This window comes from Manis pentadactyla, chromosome 4 (assembly GCF_030020395.1).
Source record: "Manis pentadactyla isolate mManPen7 chromosome 4, mManPen7.hap1, whole genome shotgun sequence".
Classification (NCBI taxonomy): Eukaryota; Metazoa; Chordata; class Mammalia; order Pholidota; family Manidae; genus Manis; species Manis pentadactyla.
In genome coordinates, this window is record NC_080022.1 from 109551166 (window position 1) to 109572181 (window position 21016).

The window sequence follows — 21016 nt, forward strand, 5'->3', positions numbered from 1 at the left end:
GAGAGGAGACTGATGGCTGCCATAGGGGAGGAGAGTGGAGGGATAGATGAATAGGTAAAGGTACAAACATCCAATTATAAAATAGACACAGGGATGAAAGTACAGCATAGGAAATATAGTCAATAATATTGTAATAACTTTGTATATTAACAGACTGCAGTTACTTCTATTGTGAATATTTAGTAATGTATATAGTTGTTGAATCACTATGCTGTACATCTGAAACCAATATAATATTGTGTATCAACTGTATTTCAATTAAAAATATTTTAAAAAGAAGAGTGGCTTCCTGGAAGAATGATTTTTCCAAGACCTGAAGATCAGTAGGAGTCAGATGAGGTAGGACAGGACAAGGAAGACTTCAAACAATTAAAGAGCAGAGAAGCCAGGCCTCAGAGCTGGCCCGATACATCGTAGGTGAGATAAAAAAAAAAAAGGGTTTCACACTCAGACCCTGAAGCTCTGGGCAGAGCAGAGTAGGGATGCCTAATAGAGAAAGGATTCCTAGGCCAGGTCACATTTCTCCCTCTTGAAGCAGCTTCTGTTCCCACCCACCCTGCCCCCTCCTTCAGCCTTACTGCAGGCACAAGGCCTTGGGCCACAGGAGGAGGAAAGGACAGCGTGAAACCCAACTCAAAAACTGGGGTTTTGGCGCCCAGTTGAGTAAAGACCCCTGCTAGTGTCCCCAGGTCCTCCTGGCTTAAGCTTTCCTTTCATAGGAGAATAAGAATGGAGGCCAGAACTGCTGCTGTAAGGCAGGGGCCCAACAGCAGCAAGTTGGACTCCGCTGGTTTAACACCCACAGGGCGAACCCTGTGCTCCCTTCAGCACAATGATCTGCCACAAACTCAGAGAATAAACTGCCCTCAGTCCTAGAGCAAGAGCAGATGACCACACAGGGATTGGAGGGCACAGGGTGGAGAAGAGCCAGTGCGCTCCAGGCTCCCTGGAGGTCACGCCACGGTGATTGGAGGTGGCCATCCCTGAACTACGCGTCACAGACATGGAGAGCCAACCTGGAGGGAAGCCTCCCACTGCCTGCTGGCTTAGCCATTTCATGCCGTCTCAGCAGATGGAGGCCATGCCACCAGCAGCAGGAATGCCTAAACAGCCAAGAAAATAAGAAATCAACAGTGTTTCAGGCGCTCTCTCTCTCTCAAGAGGCCCCGGCCCTGAGCCCTCCCCACTGAGTCACAAGGGGAGAGGAGAGCAAACCAGATCTCCATGGTCGCCCCTCCACAGGGGGAGCCTCAGAGAGCCTGCGGTTTCATGAATAACTGCCAGGAAGATGCCGCTTTGGGAGGAAAGGGGCACAGAAGGGAGTCAGGAGACTAGGGCGTCGCCAGAGTGGGCTCTCCTCACATGCAGGCCCCTGTGTACGGCCCCTCTGCCTTTCACTTTTGCTCCTCTGCTGATCTTTTAGCCCACGAGAATCAATTCCATTTTCCCAACTCAAATCTACATCTATGTCCAGACTTACCTCTAGATCTTTATCAACTCTCAATTTCACAGGGCTGAAAAGGCTTGAAAGAAAAATTACCTCTAAAATTTGGCGTAATTATAGAGAAACCTCAACCAAATCCTACAAAATCCAAAACATGTCTTTGTAATCAAAATAAAGACCATTAGATGCTATGTTTTCATTAAGAGATGAGGCTGTTTGTGATCAGCATATGAATACTCATTTCTAGGGCACCGACACCTAAAATGGAGCAAACTGGTGTCAACCACAGGCTCTTAATCTCTTCCTCTGTAGGTCGGTTGCACATTGATACTGAAACCTCGCTAGAAGGACTCGGCCCGTGTCTGAGAGGGAGAAAGAGGCAAAGCGCCCCTGTGCCTCAATCAAGACCTAAAAGCCCAACATACAGGGAAAGACAAATCACTGTTTAGTGGCAAAATCTCAAGTTGTTTGCGTGGTTAAAATTTCCATCCAGTCAGTCATCACTCGGATCTGCACTTGTGTCTTTTGAAGGCTTGGTGCTCAAGGTCTCTTCACATCTGTGGTTGAAGCCCAGAGAATGAGAGCCAGGTCACAAGGGAGGACATGCTCCCACGCTACTCAGGGAACCGCTCTTGCCCCAGCCCCCAGCTGCCGCCTGCCACCAGACCCGCCCTCCCTGCAACTGCAACTCCACTGTCAAAGGACCATTGCTGGTGCCGTCACCAAACCCATGAAACATTTAACACCTTAAACCGTCCCAGTGGAGAAACTGATCAGAACCCCAAACACCCGGCCTTACATGGGACCCTTGGGGCCCTAAAACTATTTATTTCCTTTGCCTTCTTGCCGAGAGAGGATTCAACTGAGAGTCAGGAGTGCTGGGCTCTGGTCCAGCTCTAGTCCTGGGTCTGTCTAGTCCACATCCTGCTGTTACACTGGCCCCTAAATCAGGGCTGAAATCAGTCACTTCAGCAAGAATCTGTCACTGCTCCATGATGAGGATGCTTGGTACTCGAACACAGGGCCTACCTAGGAAGGATCTTTGTATTTAAGGATACAGTTTCCTGTTTCTTTTGCCCCTACTCACATTTTCTGCTTCCTGAGAAAATCCAGAGATCAGCCTGTAGTGCATAGATGTGTAAACAGTGGAGGCCTGCGGAATTCTATAATACTGTATCATCCATCATCTGGTGCTGGAATCCACTGATTCCAGCTGGCTTCACTACCCAGTTCCAATAGCCAAACTAAAATATTGGAAACCAAAGAAAACTGTAACGTTTCTGAACTCTGAGAAAAAAGTCGATTTTTGACAACAAAGTTGCTTTTTGTAGGAAAGAGAACAAAGTACTGGCTGGTGGACAGGAAACACTCAAGGGTGAGAGCTGAGGTTTTTTAAAATCAGTCTTAATGAGTAATCATACCATTAGACTGCACCTTCCTCCAAAAGGATTAGATTATTGCTACCAGGAAGGAGAATAATCTGCCCATGGTCAAGAAAAATTATGTACACTTTAGAAGTTGGGAAGGCTCAGCAGTAACAGGAGAAGGTGGAACCCCTGGATGTGACCAGGGAAGAAACAATTGAAGCCACTGGACTATTTTCCAAAGGAAAGAAATAGCTAGTGAGACCCAGAGGGCCCTTCTGAGCCCAAGTCTGACCAAGATTTCTCAGCCGCCAGCCATCAACATGGGCCTATACATGATCCTGAGCAGACAGCCGCCCTCACCAGCAGCTCTGCACAGTGGCGGGGGTTGGGCCAGCAGCAGTTCCTCAGGGGCTATGACTGCATAAGAAGACTGGAACAGCCAGAAGTGTTCAGCTTAGTTGACTGAGGCTAGGTAGAAGTCTCATTTTCCCCTCAGTTTGTGTGTTTGGGGTGGGAAATTGCAGGACTTTGCTCAGAGAGCTAGTTGGGGAAGGAGTGAAACTTCATTTCATTAGATCCTGATGTTGATGAGACTTGTTGGCAAATTGTGGTTGCCCTGTCACCCTGTACATCAAAAAGGCCTCTGTTCTAAGTTAATTGTTTTATGTGTAAATAGCTGATTAAAAAACATTCTGGGCATGAACGCTCATAAGCCTACCCAGGGCAGGAGCCACAGGTGGGAGGGAAGCGATCTTAAAGCCACTTAGCTCATCACAATTCCATAAGGGCCAGTTGTATACTTTCCCTGATTTCATTACCTTAGCTCAGTTTTTTCTGTGAACCAACCTTGATACCTTTTCTACTTCAAGCCCTAGACTCCTCTTTCTTATGGACTGAATTGAATCCCTCCCCAAATTTATATGTTGGAGCCTTAACCCCTAATGTGCCTGGATTTGGAGACAGGGCCTTACAAAGAGATAATTAAGGTTAAATAAGGTCAGGAGGGTGGACTCAAATCCAATAGGACTGGAGGGAGAGGAAGAGACACCGGATTGCATGCACACAGAGAAAAAGCCATGTGGGGACACAGCAAGAAGGCAGCCACCGGCCAGCCAGCAAGAGAAGCTTCAGGAGAAGCCACACCTGCTGACCCCTTACTGTGGACTTCCAGCCTCTAGAACTGTGTGAAGCCAGCCAGCCTGTGGTAGTCTGTTATGACAGCTAGGAGGCTAATACATCTTCCAAGTAAAGCTGCCCACTTGGGCTGGGTGCTGGAAAGGGAAGGAGTCAAAGAAAGCCAAGCACATGCCTTGGTGACTGGCAGAAAACTGATACCATTAAAGATGGTGTGGTCGTGAGGAATGAGATGGCAAAGTCATTTTTAGGTGGGTTTAAATCAGAGGATTTGGCAGAACACCCTGAAGGAAGTTTCAAGTGTGGGCCTCGAGCTCTGGAGATGATGGGCTAAGTGTGCATGGCTAGGTACCAGGCGAAGCCCATGAGTGAGAACATGCAGGAAGAGGGCCAAGGGTAAAGCCTTGTGAAACACCTGTGTCCAGGTGACAAGAAGTGAAGCAGAGAGGGAATAATCAGAAGGCCATGATTTTACAATGTAATCAAAACTAAAGAATTCCAAGATAAGATAGTTAAAATGTGAAATGATGCTGAGAGGTAAAGAGCATGAAAATAGAAAATGCCACTCAGTTTAGAAAATGGGAGTCCAGGACAGGTAAGGAACTAAGAAGCAAGTGAATGGTAACAGAGGCCATATATGTAGATACATCTTGAAACAGATAAATGAGAGAGTTGGTGGCATTTGAGGGGAAAGCAGGGTTGATGAATAATTTTATTTTTAATGTTAAGAAAATTATCATGTTTGTATATCAAGGACTGACTAGGGAAAGTATGAGAAATGGGTTGCCTTGATGAAATGCACACTTCTACTGGGGCAGGACAGAGTGGGAAAAATGAGATAAAGAGGAAAATAAGGCCACTTCCCTCAGCTTCAATCTTTCCTGCAAAGTAATTGAAACAAATCAGGAATTTTGAGACTATGAACCAAAGTATCCACTGGGTTCAAACAGATAAACCAGTGAAGCTGGCCAGGGGTGGCCTGTGGGTGAGCTGCTGCCGAGGGAACAAGAGCCCCGTGTGCCACATCCTACAATTTTTCAAAAGAACCTGAAATCTATATTATGCAAAATATTCCCATTTTAAAAAGCTGACAGCTATTTCAAAATGTTAAGAAACTCCATGTAAACTAAACAGAATTGAGCCCCCGGCTGGCAGTGTAACCACTGGCAAAATGAATTTCCAATAGCCACAGGATCATTTAACTAAAATGAATCAACAACTGAATAAAGTTTTCTAAGAAACAATCTACGTTAAATATGTTTTTTACATTAGATGGATAGATCTCATAAATTTATAGCAGACCAATCAGCATGGTTTATCATGGCTTTTTCTCACCATAATTTATATCAAGAATAGAAATTGTTAAGTTTTTCCCCAAGTCGGGATTTGACATGTTTAAAAAACAGCAGGTTAGGAGATGAAGATTTCTGTGTTTACAACGAGCACAGCACTGGAATGCTAGACAGATGTGACTTAGCAGGTAAGAGAAGCCAAAAGGGAGGGATCAGAAAGATGAAGTGTTTCAGGAACTGGCTCAGTAGGATGAACGGGGAGAGGGGACAAGAGCCCCATGCGCCACATCCTACAATTTTTCAAAAGAACCTGAAATCTAGATTGTGCAAAATATTTCCATTTTAAAAAGCTGACAGCTATTTCAAAACTGAAGGAACAGTTTCAAAAATTAAGGAATTGACACAGGAAAAGTAATTGTAAAAGATCTTTAGACAGAATAATTTCCAGGAACAAAAAGTCTAAAGAGGCTATATAGGTATGTGGATAATGTGAAGGAAATGTGTATTTTTATTTCCATCTTCCCCCAGAGTTCTAGTCTAGGTGAAATATACATTAGAAAGAACAAGAGTTTCAAAGCTAAATGCAGTTTTTAATCCCAGTGTCACCACTTGCTAGCTGTGAGAACATAGGTGACTTCCTTAATTTTGAGTTGAAGACAAATACACCCAGAATAGGATATGTATATGGACACACTTAAACTAGAACATGTGCCACATCTAAGTACAGTATCTGGAGCAAAGAAGCCCAATCCATGCCTGTCACCTGGTGGGAGTCCTGATGTAGTAGGAATTGCATTTCCTGAGAGAACATCTGAGCTGTGTTCCTGATTTCCTTTCTGAAGCACAGAAGAATAGATGAATGAGGGACTACGGATGGGCGGGCACCTTGACTGTCAGGTCACAGATTCTCTGCCTGGTGAGTGATCACTCCGGGTCACCTCTTCAAAGTTATTTTAGCTGCTGAAAAGTCAGGGCTGAAGACTTTGTTCCCCATGAAAGAAAGCTCAAATACTGAACTCAGATTTCACAGAAGTATCACGTAAGTATGAAAGCAAGGGAATTACAAAAACAGAACTGAATGACACATATCAAGGATGCATAAGATTCTGGGGAGCTTTTATAGAACTTAAGCTAGCCAGAGAGACCCAACTCCTACAGCAGATGAGCTCTAACAGATGTGAGCACAACGTACAGCAGGCAAGAGACCCAAGGAGCAGATAAGGGTGGAGAAGATGGAGTAAGGGAACTATTATATACAGGCATCTGGCCCAGATATGGATACCAGTAGCCAGGGAGTAATTAGTGAAAAGCCTCACTCACTAGACAGCATCAATGAATTTCCAAAAGATAAGCGAGAGTGTGTGGGAGAAACAGGATTCTGCCTAGAGGTGGGGAACAGGAGGGGGCTGCGTCAGTGACCGCCAGGTGCAGTGACTACCATCAGGGGAAAGGGACCAGATGCTGTCTTCGTTGCCTGTCTCCCAAAGTCCAGGGTAGTAGTAAGATTATTTTATACATACAATAATCTACAGCCATTAGTCAGGAGTACTCTGGACCCAGAACTATCTTATTTAATAGTAGTTAGGAATCAAATCAGTATCAGACTACAAAGAAAACAGAGGCTCTACTCAAAGGCATTTATATAACCAACACAAGCCATAAAAAACTAAGCAAGCAAGATAGCAGGTGAAGAAGGTTTAACTCTTGTAATGGTGACAATGGAGGGATATTCGATTGTATAATCTAGGATGTAACCATAGAATAAATTATTTGTTTCATCAAGGCATTAGGGGAAGAGAGGGCATGAGCTCTTGGGAAACATTCAACCTAAATGTTACTCATTTTGCTCTAAACTCCATGCTGGTCTATAAAACACTGAACCTCAGCATGGAGAAAGCGACATTCCAAGGAAGCTTGAGCAGGTCTATCTGCACACCATAAGCTTGGAGGAATGCAGCTTCTCCAGCATTTGCACACATCTGTGTAATAAGTAAGACAAACCAAACACTAGGCTTTTGTTGGAAAAATACAACTGTGGAGAATGTGTGATATTAAGACTAGATGCTCGTCAGGCCGAGAATTCCCAACAGCCATCAGCCCTGACCAAGGGCTTTGCCTCATGTCAGCTGAAGTGTCTTCTTTCAGTGACTGCTTCAGAGTGGTTTCTCCCAACAGCGTAAAGGAAATCTCATTGTATCTCAGCTGGTGTTGACAGATGTCTCGAGCAGGGAAGAAATAAAGGCAATTCAATTTTGTCCTGCAAAAATATTTTACCTAGAGCCTATCCTATGTCTTTGCTGCAGATAATATATTTAAGTCACCTGGATTCTTCCTTTGAAAAACAGTATCTGTGGAAACTCAAACACTTAAGTATATCAATTTTAAAGAACTAGTCTCAAAAAAAGAAAGATAAGCAGGGTCCTAAAATATGTATTTATTAACTGTAGTTTCCCACTGTGATAAGAATTACTGTTTGGTCTCAGCCAGCAATATATTTCAAATGTGGGAAATTAATAAAATGCATTCCACTGAGAATCATGTAGAGCAGAGTGATCACACACCCAGTGAGCATTTCTCATTTCTCATTTCTGATAAGGAATGGAATCTGCTTATCCCGAAATTCATTTGCCCACTGGTACCAAATACCACCTCCCCACCTGCAGGCACCATGAACAGTACTTTGGCCTCTATGGCAGGACTCTGCGGTTCAAGGTCTTTCATAGTTGACTTGCTTATCTACGAATTCTGCAAGTTGGGAGAGAGATGGAGTTGATATTGTGCGGAAACAGAGATGCGCTCAGAGAGAGGATTCCCCCATGCTGCTGATGGAAATGGTCCCTGAAAATAACCAAAGCATCCTGAGTGCTGGCTGGGACAAGGGTGTCCCTGCAACTTGACATGTTGTTTTACAAGACCCTTTGAACTTGCATTTCTGTCCCCTCACTTTTTCTGTATGCACCAGAGTCACCCTGCCTGCAGTCTCTCCTAGCCACTGCCTTGAGACGAACCTCCTGATCATGCTCTCACCATGTCAGTCTCTAAAACATCTTTCAAGTCAAAAGTCCAGAGTCCTTGCTCAAGCTCTGCAGTTCAGCATAACTCAGCCCTACTTCATTCCCCTCTGCTCCTGAGCAGCACCAAACTGGCCTGAGTAGACACGCTTTGTTATCCCTCATCAGTTTTTCCCAGAAACATATCCCTTCTCAACATACTTATATAGTATGTGTACTAATAATTGTTTGTATCTCCCCCATCGGAACACAAATTCCCCACAGCAAGGATTCATATTTGTTTTGTACTGCATTCCAAGTGGTTCACAAAGCCCAGAGAAGAGAGAGCTCTATGCTGAACGAAGAAGCAGGTCAGGTTGGACAGGGAGGTCCCACAGATGACAGAAGAGCTTCGGTGTTCCTGTCGTGTGAGGCACAGAGCCTCCGAGGCTGGGAGCCTTCTCAGGCAACAAGCAGCCCTCCAGAGCTATCTTCCCAATTTATCAGATAGGGCATAGACAGGGGCTATTGTCCCTATTTGTCTGAAGTCCTTACCACTTCCTGGGTCCCTTCCTTCCCTGGGGTCATGCCCAGCACAAAGCTGTCTGAAAACCATCAGAACCATAGCATGTAAGTTGTGCTAGGCACCACGTGCATTTTCCCTTCTACTACTCATAACATTAGGAACTAGGTTCTATTATGCCCATTCAACTGTTGAGGAAATAGAGGTTTAAATAGTAAGAATATGTCTGCTCTGGAATGCAGGTTTCCAATTTCAATACCTATGCTCTTTATCACTTAGCCAGGGTTCCCACCAGGCAAAGAGATTAAGGAAATCTAAGCAGTCCCTCTTGAAGAGTCAAGGAAAGGAGTTGCTGAGATCTTGAAGAAAACATACCTAGCTCTAACTTGCTACTATTATCAAATCCCTATGCAATAAATATGAAAATCATTTACCTCTGATGTAACCAGAGATGCCATTTCCACATGGGTTTCATGACCTGAGAGAGTATCAGAGTGCTTAAGCCTCCTCACCTTAAGAGCAGCTAATCAAAACATCCTGATTCTATTCTTGCAGCTCCTTCCCTGCCACACTAACTTCCACTTATTCAAATATCTGAGCATCTGCTCCACACCAGGTATTGTCCTAAGAATTGGGATTACAGCAGGTTACACAAAGGACATGGTCCCTGCTCTGCTGATGCTTAATATCTGGCAAGAGTGCCAAGAAAAAGTAAACAACATGATTGCCAATGATAAAAGCTGGGAATGATGAGACAGAGTGGCAGAATGGAGGGGGGCTCATTTGGAAAGCCCCTTTTGGGGTGGTGACGTTTGAATTCATACCTCAAATGACAAGAGGGAGTCAGCCTTCAAAGCTGCAGGATCTACCTTATACTTGGTGGGCTGAGCTGGACATTGCAATTATCTAGTCTCAGCTCCTTTACAGGTGAGTGAAGGGAAGCTTACTAGGTGACAAGACTGCATCAAGGTCTCCTAACTGACTGAGAGCTTTTGTCTGCCCACAATCTCACAGAACCTTTGGATACTTGCATTTGAAATGCAAGCACCTTGTTTGTGCTTTTAATCCCCTCAAAAACATCCTATTGATAATTTAATTTTCAGTACAGCCTTGGGGAAAGATAAGAGACCTTCATTTGATAAATGATGAAATTGAACCAGCCAGTGGCAAAGTGACTTATCTAGCGGCCTATCACTAACAACCAAATCAAAATGCAGGTCATTTATATTCCAGTCTGGTGTTCTTTCCCCTGGAGGGGAAGGAGCTGTCTAGCCAGTGGTCTATCAACATAAAACATCATTAGTAGCAGCTTCATAGTTTATGGTGCAAAGAACATACAAAAGAGTCAAAGATAAGAACAATTTACTTAGTCATAACACACAAACTCAAAGTCCCTGAGTTATTTGCTACAGGAAAGAACATGTGACTCTAGGTGACTAGACACCTGTGGCCTGAGACAGTCAACCCTTGGGACTGCTGAGCGCACTTCGGTGCCACACTGTGGGGACAGCTAAGGGAGAAAGTGTTCTTTCCGAGGAGCCAGCCCAGGTCAGGGGTCTCCTTTGCTGCTGAGCCCTTATGTGAAAGTCACATTGAAGTCCCTTGACTCTTCTTAGGAAGCAGGTTACTAGTGGCTCTCAAGCCTGCCTGCACACCAGAATCATCTGAAGGAGTGTTAGAAAAGCAAAGATTTAGAAACTGCAGAGGGTAGAGCCTGGGGAACTTTGTTTTAAAATTCAGCCAGTCTAGAAATCCACTGGTTTTTCCTCATTCCTTAGTGCTGTAACTTGACAAAAAGAGAAGAGATGCCTGTTTTTAATAATCCAATGGGAAAATTAAATTAGGCTTTAAGGGCTGCTTCCAGAAGAAAATCTCAGGTACCCAAAGCCCTTGCACAGTGGGAAGTCCCTGTGAGTGCCTGTCTGGTGACCTGTGAAGTCAGTCGTCTCACTCTCTTTGGCTGCACATCAAACCCCCAGGCAATACTGGGAAAAACTTTTTCTGAGGATCAGTTTCCCAGCTCCTGCACCAAGCAGACCCTAACCCGCAAGGGCCTGGGCGTGACAGGCAGAGAGAACCTCTGAGAGCACGATCCCTCCCCCCACCACTGCCCTGCGGGCACTGGGTCCTCCCCTAGGGGGCCTGTTTTCTGCCCTGGGTAGCCAACTACCGCTTGGAAAAGGAAAAAGGAAAGGAAGGAAAGTGGTTCAGCCCCAGGTGGCCGGCACCCTCAGGCAGGGGACACAGAGGCAGCTCTTACCTGGGCCCGGGAGGAAGAGGTGCCACTCTGTTTACTCAGGAATCCGCTCTCTGCTGGTGAGCTCTAGTCTTGGAACTCACTGGACTTTGGACAAAGATTGATTTAAAAGTTGATATATTTAACAGGGACTTGTGGTCTGAATTCAAGTGACCTCTGTCCTGCTTCCTGCCAGCTGGTGGGCCCTGAGCTGGCAGACCTAAAAAGCCCTCCCTCTGACCCGCCTGCCCACCCAGCCATGTAGGGCTGCTGCCTCCCCTCAGAGAAGAGGAGGGAGAGACGGAGGGAAAGAAAGCCAGGGAGGTGGCACCTCTAGGCACCTTCCCCTCTTCTCTCTTGGACAGATGCTTCTGGACACCCACCCAACAACCAGCACCTCCACTGTACCCCATGGCGGGGGCACAACCTGGGCAGCCCCCACCCAGCAGAAGGCCACAGATCCCAGTAATGGGGTGAAACCCCTCCTGTGCCCACCCTCTTCCCCTCCACCCTGGGAGTTCTTAATCACAGGATCCCTAGTTCAGCCTACAAAGTCCCTGCTCTTACTTCCCAGGCCCCCTTCCTCTTCTTACACTCTCTCTCTCCCTCACCTGAGGGTCTTCTGTTTATTTCCCAAACTACTGACAATTGCCCTCCCCTTGCAGATGCTCAAAGCCTCTCAGGCAAGCCCAGTGGCAAAGGCAGAAGGCATTTCTGCGAGCTTGTGCCCGCACTGCCTCAGCAGCGGGTGGGCAGTGCCCTGTGCTGGACCCCTCGCTGAGGAAGGAGCTGATGCCTATCAGCAGCACCCACACAGGCAACCTGTGGCTTCTCCCTGACCTGCAGAAATGAGGACAGAAGATTGCTCCATGCAGCATGGTAATGCAAACCACAGGCTGAGGACAGGGTGGTCTCGTGCTCCTCCACCCACACTGGAAGGGTCACTTGTTTTACCAGGACCTTAGCTGCCCCAACAAAGGCATGACCCTCAGAGGGAAAATGTCAAAAATGACAAACATCTGAGCAGCTGACTCAAGCCAGGTCATCTCCACCTTGACACTAAGTGCCCTGGGCCTCCTGTGCATCTTCCAAAGTGGAAGCGTAGAAGGGGAAAATCTGGATTCAAGATCAGAACACCTGGGTTCAAATTCTGACTCTGCAGTACCCAGGTGTTTGATCTGGAGTAATTCACTTTTAACTCCGAGTTGCACTTACCTTCATCCTCTGTAAATAGTTGGAATTATATTGTCTTTAGAAATTTCTTTTTTACATTGAATTAAAATAGCTCTCACCTCTGCGCATAAATCCTAATGGTTCCCTCTGGAACTACACTAAATCTATTCTTTACAGTATTGTACAAAGCAGCTCTTCAAATATTTAAAGGCAGTTATATACCCCATAAGCCTTTTCTATGGGACTCAATGAATGCCTCTTATTCCATAAAGTGTTCTGCCTATTCCATGACTTCAGGACCTCATCGTGATAACGTTCTTTATATATTTAAAGAACCCATACACCTCAACACCAAAAAACAAATAAACCAATTAAAAAATGGGTGGAGAGCCTGAACAGACATTTCTCCAAAGAAGAAATACAAATGGCCAACAGGCACATGAAAGGATGCTCCATATCGCTAGTCATCAGAGAAATGCAAATCAAAACCACAGTGAGATATCACCTCCCACCAGTTAGGATGGCCACTATCCAAAAGACGAGAAATAAGTGTTGGCAAAGATATGGAGAAAAGGGAACCCTCCTACACTGTTGATGGGAATGCAAATTGGTGCAACCACTGTGGAAAACAGTAGAGGTTCCTCAGAAAACTAACAATAGAAATACCATATGACTCAGTAATTCTGCTTCTAGGAATTTAGAAAACAAAATCCCTGATTCAAAAAGATATGCACCCCTATGTTTATTGCCACATTATTTACAATAGCCAAGATATGGAAGCAACCAAAGTGTTCATCAATAGATGAATGGATAAAGAAGAGATGGTACACATGCACAATGGAATATTATTCAGCCATAGGAAAAAAAAAAAAAGAAATCCTGCTATTTGCAATAAAATGGATGGGCCTAGAGTGTAATATGCTAAGTGAAATAAACCAGGCAGGGAAAGACAAATACCATATGATTTCACTTATTTGTGTAATATAAAAACAAAGCAAAACAGAATGAACAGAATGAACAAAACAGCAGGAGACTCATAGACACTGAGAAGGGACTTGTGGTTACCACGGGGGAGGGGTTGGATTGCGTGGGTGGAGAAGGTGATGGCATAAAGGGGCACAAAAATTCACAATCACAATATAAGTTGGTCACTGTGATGGTAGCACAGCATGGAAAATTTAGTCAATGATTCTGTAACATCTTTCTATGTTGATGGACAAACCATACTAGAGGGAGTGAGGATTTCATAATGTGGGTAACTGTTGAACCACTGTGTTGTACATTTGAAACCAACATAGATTATATATCAACAATACTTCAATAAAAAAATTAAAAGAGATCTCAGCCTGGACCCCACCCCAACTGTCAATGTCCCCCTTAAAATCAAGGGTCTAAAAGGAAACTTTAAGGTGAAGGAATTGTTGTGCATTTGTCTGTAATTACCAAATTTTGTCAACCTGTATGCATAAAATAGGTGAATTATATTGCATGTAAAGAATACCTTAATTTTTAAATTAAGGAGCCTAAGTCAGTAAAATTTATTCTTGAAACTTATAATATTTAAAAAGTTGTGTGACAAAAACAAAAATAAAAAGAAAGCCCTCACAGTGGAGCTTACACTTAGTCCCCAGTCAAGAGACTTCTTAGACTTGCCCTTCATTCCAGCACAGATGGAACAAATAGCCACAAGACTTCAGACTGGAAATAGAAGAGGCCTTGAAATGCAGACAATATTGGTTCAAAATCCAATAGAAATGAGCAATTTTTAAAAATTACAAAACCCCTTCCCAGTGGAATGTTGAACTGAATGAAATTTGCCCTCATTAAAATTTGGATTTTAAAAAATCTTATGCCTCTAAGTGTTTCTGATCTGATTAATGCAAAGCAGAGTACCTCATTTTACTTATTACTTAGACCTAGACATCAATAGAAAGGAAGACAATATTATCTCTGATGTGCCTGGTAGGTCTTTATACCCACTATTCTGTTTAACCCTCATTATGACACTACGAGATGCTATTTCCATTTTATAGATTAGAAATTTTCAATTCTGGTTATAATAAATATCCTGCCAAAGATCATCAGGCTCAGAAGGAGCCAATTTGTCTCCTTAGGTAGTGTTGACTCATCTCTACAAAAAGGCCTCCCACCATCCAGGGAAGGAATATGCTCTCCTCTAGAGGTATTCAAGCAGAGGCTGACAGTCATCCATGTCATGTTACAGAAGGATGTCCTTTTTTGTTACAGAGACTGGAATAGAGGGTTTCTTGGGTCCCTTCCAACTCTAAGATTCTGTGATCCTTAACACCATGTGTCCTAAAGCAACTCTACCTAATGTAAGGTTGAAGGCACTGGGGGGAGAGGGGAGCACATCTACACTGATGACTTGCCAAAGTCCCCGGCTGCTGCCCACTCCCAACCTGAAAAATGTGCCTTGGGCTAGCCAATCCTCGTGCCGCTGTAAATCTATGCTCTGCCTCCCCCTACCTTCTTTAAAAACTCGCTGCCTGCCCTGCTGAGCGTGACTTCCCCGGCCTGTGTTTCAGACCCAGGAACATCACCCAGAGATTGCGTTCAAATAAACTGCCTGGCCCTTTGTTGCCTCTCGTCGCCTGCTTATTTTGGCTAGAATTTATCTTACACCTATGAGGGTGTGTGGTTGTAAATCCTGGTTCACATGCAGAGGGCATGTAGATAAGAGTTATGAGCATGGGCTTTGGCATTCAAACAGACGCTTTATTGAAGTGAATCCTAAGTCTGCCATTCACAGTTTTGTATTTTTTTATTGTGAGCTCAAGTCTGTTTGGGCTTACATATCATCCGGGACCCTTGGCAGCCTAGGGGAGGATCTTCTTTCATCCTTATAAAGTAGCCCCTCTCCATACCCCTAGAATGAGGAGGAAAGTCACTAACAACCTGGGTCGATTTATGTTCCATCCCTGCCTTAGTGTTTCTAGATCATGTGAATAATTAATGTCAGTTACAACCTCAGCCCCTCTTAAAGGCAGATCTATGGCTGGGAATTTGCAGGAGAGAATTCTTTTTTCTTGCCAGATACCAAGCCAAGAATGATGGTTTCCATTATCCCTAATGAGTTTTTTCCTGTCTGTTTTTTCCATAAATGTATCCCTTTTCATCATACTTAAATAGTATGTGTATTAATTATTTTCTGTGTCTCCCCCATCAGAATATAAATTCCCCACAACAGGGATTTGTATTTGTTTTGTACTGTATCCCAAGTGTCTGGAATATAAGCTTGGCTTATAGCAAATTTTCAAAAACTGTGTTATTGGATGACTGAGTAAATAAATGAATCTCCTTTTGCCAGCAGGACTGGTTTTTAGCCCACCCCTTCACTTAGAAGGTAGCTTTTTTAGGGTCTCAGCTCTGTGCAGGGCCTCAGTTCCCAGGCCTTATCTCCCACCCCACAGCGACCCTGTGAAAACAAACTGCTTGGTTTCTGGTTTTCAGCTTTCTCTTCACTTCTGGACGTTTCTTTCCTTTCTTCCAAGTTCAACTGGCTATTTGAAAAAAATGTTTGATATACTTTTTCACCCAGTATTTCTACAAACATTTTAGAGGGAGGATTTTCAGATTATCTATCTGCCATGTTTCCAGAAATGGTTCTACTACTTTAGCAGTTAGTTTTACTCTCAAAGCTTCAGCTTCTTCTTCCATAGAATATAGGTAATACAACCTCATAGGATTTCTTGGAGACTTTGGTAAGAAGATATTTGTAGGTCACCCAGAACCTAGTAAATGTTCAGTATGTAACATTATTATTACTGTTTTTTGCAAATTATGCTCCCTTAATTTATTGGCACATATTGTACAAACAGGCTTATGGAAATAAATAGGCTAGAAGTACACAGTGGGCAGCTCAGGAGTTCGGGATGTTTGGGGCATGATGGATGTCATTCTTGCCCCCTTACAACAAAGCATTTTGTGCAATGGGTCAGAAACAGAAAATTAGAAAAAATTCCCAAATGCTTCCCAACACTTCTCCCACCATGTCACACAGAAAATGATAATAGCTATATAGTTTACCAGAGTAGACAGATGAGGATTTTCAAGGAGGGAGTGACCTAGCTAAGGATTTCAGCTGCCCTAGCCCTGCCTGGCCTACCCAAAGTTGGAAGGGATTGTTATCTTGGCATTGGCATATTTTGGCACCCTGATCAGGAATCTTTGATCTCTCTGCCTCAATTTTTTTTATTGTGATAAAACATATATATCAGATAAAATTTCCCATTTTAACTATTTTTGAGTGTACATTTCAGAGGCATTCAGTACATTCCCACATTGTTATGCAATCATACTGCCATCCATCTCCAGAACTTCATATTCCAAAACTGAAACTCCACACACATTAAACAACTGCCCATTTTCGCCTCTCCCAGGCCCTGAGAACCACCATTCAACTCTCTGTCTTTATGAATTTGACTACTTTAGGGACCTCATGTAAGTGGAATCATACAGTATTTATCTTTTTGTGACTGGCTTATTTCACATTGCAAATGTCTTCAAAGTTCACCCATGTTTTGCATGTGTCAGAATTTCCTTCATTTTTAAGGCTGAATAATATTCCATGTATGTATATACCCCATTTTATTTATCCATTCATCTGGTGATGAATTGAGTTACTTCTACCTTTTGGCTTTTGTGAATAAAGCTGCTGTGAACATGGCCGACTAATATCTGTTGAAGTGCCTACTTTCAATTCTTCTAGATGTACACACAGAAGTAGAACTGCTAGATCTTATGGTACCTTTATGTTTAATTTTCTTGAGGAAACACCATACTCTTTCCCACAACATCTGTACCATTTCACATACCCACCAGCAAATGAACACAACTTCCAGTTTCTCCACATCTTCACCAACACCTGTTATTTTCTGTTTTTTTCTTTATAACAGTCACCCTAATGTGTGTGACATTATGATTTTGATCTGCAATTCCTAAAGATTAATGATGTTGAGCATCATTTCATGTGTTTATTGACATTTTATGTGTGTTCTTTGGAGAAATGTCTATTCAAGTCCTTTGCCAATTTTTTGATCAGATCATTCGATTTTTTTGTTGCTGAGTTATACCACCTCAATTTTTTTACTATGAAACAAAGACCCAGAGAGGTTAAGTGCTTGGCCAAAGCCACTCCAAGTTTATAGCAGAGCCATGGCTGAAACCTTGTACTTTTACTTCTAAGGCTGATGCCCCTTTCCATGACATCAGTCTGCCTGGCTCAATACAAGATACCAGCCTCTACTGGTCACATTTGAGATCTATCCCTGATATCCCCAGATTTTTACTCCAACTTTAGATCTGCTTCTCCCAGTAATATTTTGTCTTCTTAGTAGCTCATTAACTGACTCAGAGTCTGGTATTTTAAGTTCCTGTGGTTTTCTGTCCCTGTCCTGAGTCATTGTTTATGATAGCCTCCCCTTTTACCCCCCAGGTTACTCTGGCCTCATCCACCACCTGAAGAAGCAGTCTGTGTAGTCTGCATACCTTTGGAGGAATTCATTAGGCCAGGGTCCAGATGCAGAACTGAGATAAATGTTTTACAGCAGTGCCAGGTAATGGGTGGGAGGCAAGGCAAAGGCGCTCTCCTCGGCTGCATCACCCACTGTGGCTCCACATGACTGCTGATCTGCAGTGACTGTGCGGCAGATCAGGAGAGGCCTGAGGCCCATAGGCCCAGGAGAACTGTGAATCATTAACATTTGCAAGCTGGCTGCAAAGGATGCTTTAGCAGTCATTCCCTCCCTCCTCCTTTTCCCAGCTGAAGGGTCAAAATACACAATACTTTTCCACCAAAAGAAAAATCAAGGTGCAGAGCAAGAACAGACCATGTCCTGGGTTCCTGCATGCACCAAAGTCTAGGCACTCCTCAAGTATGGATTACGGTCTCCACCTGACTCTTTCTGAGAGAGACAGAAACAAAGGATCAGTGACCTTTGGAAAATTCGGTTCCGGTCCTAAAGGGTCAGTTTCTCAGGGGTCCCAGAGAGACAAGCCTGGGAATGTGCCAAGGATCTCAAGGCCTCGGCCTCAGCCTGACTCCATGCCTCATGAAGAGAATGGGGACCATTCCATCCAGGAGTGATAGGCCAGTGAGACAGAATCAAGGCCAGGAGCAGCCTAGGGCCCACGTCTGTGGCACGATTCAGAAGACACCCCTGCCTCAAAGCATTGCCTCCCTCAGGATGGTCCTAGTACCGCCCTGACAAGCCAGTTTGGAGAGCAAACTGATCCATGTGCATTGTTTCTCCCCATTGCTTAGAATTCTAACATGCCAGGAAAAAAAAGCAATGTTTGCCTTCATTATCCATGGAAGAAGGCATTTTTCTCTTCTCAGAAGCTCAAGTCAGGAAGAGGACGGTTCCATCTGATCTGCCTTAATGAGGGGTGCAGCCTCTGTGCCCCCAGCCAACTTCTAAGTAGTACCTGCAAGCACACTCCCAGGAGTGTTTCCTTTGCTAAACACCATCTTTTCCTTTCTCCTAGATCAGACTGGAAATATCCTGGAGGATAAAATGTTAAGTCCCTGATTCAAGGGATTAGACAACAGGAAGGCCTGGGATTCCTGGTGGCTGCGGTAGGCTGAGGACGTACTGACATCACAAAGTATGGGAGGCCAGTTTCCTCAACTCCTTTGGCCAAAGGCAGGGCTTGTGAGGAGCCTTAGGAGCTCAGCACAGGGATTCGCCTGGCTGTAGCTTGTAGGGCAGCTTTCAGGAGGCAATAAGCAGAGGGGTTTGGGGATCTGCAGCTACAGGGCACATGCTGTGTGACTTCGGCCTCCAGGAGACAGCGTGGCCCTGAGCTGCAGAGAGGAATCTTCTTATTTGTTCACACAGCACAGGGTGGCTTTGTGGTGGTGGGTGGTGGTGGTGAGGGGCATCACAGACAGAGCTGTGACTGCAGCCACCTCTGCCATCAGGCTGGTGTGTCCTGGAGAAACTCAAGTTGTCCCCATACAAATCAGCGAGTGGAGCAGGTGGCAGTGTCGGGGCTGCTGAGCCAGGAGTCCTGCAGGCCTGGTCTCCTATCAGCAGGAGACCTGGCTGTGAAGGAACCTGTGTCCTCTATGACCAAGGAGGGACAAGACAGACTCCCCAGCATGCCACAGTGACTTGGGCACACAGATCTTCTCTGCCTTCTATTTAAAAAGACAGAATTCAAGGTCAATATTCCTGGTGAGCCACCATTTACTACAGACTGGAAATCATAACTGGAACTAACAGAGGTGCCCCCAGGGCCTGCCTTGCCATCTTGCTGCCCAAAGCCCTGGCACTCTCCGCCCCCCACCCTTGTCTCACAGTAAAATAGCCCTGACTCCCTCCTCATATGCTGTACCAAGGACTCTGGGCAAAAGGCCAGCAGGGACAGTGGCTGGGGGTGGGGACTGAAATGCCTACACAGCTTTACTCTAAGTGCCCTCTGGCCCTGGGGTTTGGTTTCCTTCCAGAAAACTGTTAGCTGTGCCAAAGGGGTCAGTTCTTCCTTCTCCAGGGGGGGGAGACACGGGGTCTCCTACCAGGCCCCTGGGGCCAGGAGGGGCTGAGGCCAAAGCAGAGAAAGGTAGTAGATCCCTCTTTTCTGTCAGGTCTGATGGGCTTCCTCACAGTCACTCAGGCTGCTGACAATCACACCAGTCACAAAGCAGGTGTGAGCCCAAAATCAGACCAAGGATCAGAGGTGCGCTCTCCAACCAATGCTTCACAAATTCACACACAGTAAGAGCCATGCGTGGATGCAGCCAGGTGAGCTTCAAGAGGAAAGGTGATGGAGCGACAAGATGTTCTCTCTACACACAGACATGGCCTCTGGCATCTTCATTGCCTAAAAGGCTGATATTGTCAAGTGAAATGTGGAAATCAGTCACAAAACCTAAAGTGATCTTTGGTTGCAGTGAATAGACAAGATGTGGACTACGCTGAGGCAGGTGGCAGTTCTGAGGCCTGTACGCACTTGACAAGGGAACCTGACAAACTAGACTGGAGGGAAGTGACAAGGATGAAGGAAATACAGAGACTGTGCTAGAAGGCATAACTGAAGAAGCTGGGGATATTTAGCCCAGAAAGGAGAAATGTTAGCTGAAATGATTAACTTTGTTCAGGGTTTGATGGACTCCCACATAGGAAAAAAAAAACTAGGTAATAACAGCCAACATTCAGTGAGTACTTACTATGCACCAAATACCATGCTAATTATTTTATGTACATTTTCTCATTTAATCTAAACATGTCTATGATGTTAAGTGCTATTATTATTCCTGTTCTACAGATGAGGAAAACTCAGAAAATTTGAGTTACTTACCCAAAGTCACATAATAATGGTGGAGTCAGGAGATGATTCCTCTGCCTGTGACTTAATCACCAACCAGAGACACATTCTGTGTGAAGCCCTCAGCAGAATCAGGAGCAATGGTTGGATGTTAAAGGGAGGCATGTCTGAAAGCAACATGAGAGAGAATTTTTAAACTGGAGGCGTTCAACAAAGAATATTGAGTGGGTGTTTTGGGTAGTAATGAGCTACACACTCCTAGAGAGGTGAAAGCAGAGGGTGCAAGAGGCGTTAAAGAGAACCGTCTGCAAGGAGCATTACAAGAGCGGCACCTGGGAACTTGTTAGGAGTACAGATTCTTGGACCCCACTGCAAGCCTGCTGAATCAGAAACTGTGGCTGGGCCCAGCCATCAGTATTTCAACAATCACTTGGTGATTCTGATCCACGCTCAAGTCTGAGAATCACTGGCATAGAAGTGTCTGCATCCTGCCAGATAACTTCTTTAGGCCCTTCCATTTCTGAGGCCCCCACAATTCTGCAGAGGTAAGATTTAAAATATGATTTAA

At 44.6% G+C, this 21016-nt stretch overlaps 1 protein-coding gene across 3 annotated transcripts in view; it reads right to left on the reverse strand.

The window, feature by feature from the left end:
- PDZK1 (PDZ domain containing 1) overlaps nt 1-20614 on the reverse strand; it is a 34641-nt gene extending 14027 nt beyond the window's left edge. The window contains exon 1 of one of the 3 annotated variants that reach the window (XM_057500640.1): nt 20482-20614. The gene's annotated coding sequence lies outside the window, so the exon portion shown is untranslated. Of the gene's footprint in view, nt 1-11010; nt 11114-20481 lie in introns of those variants that run through there. The other 2 variants (XM_036924399.2, XM_036924400.2) reach the window with 2 other exon arrangements.
- Nucleotides 20615-21016: the final 402 nt, after the last annotated feature.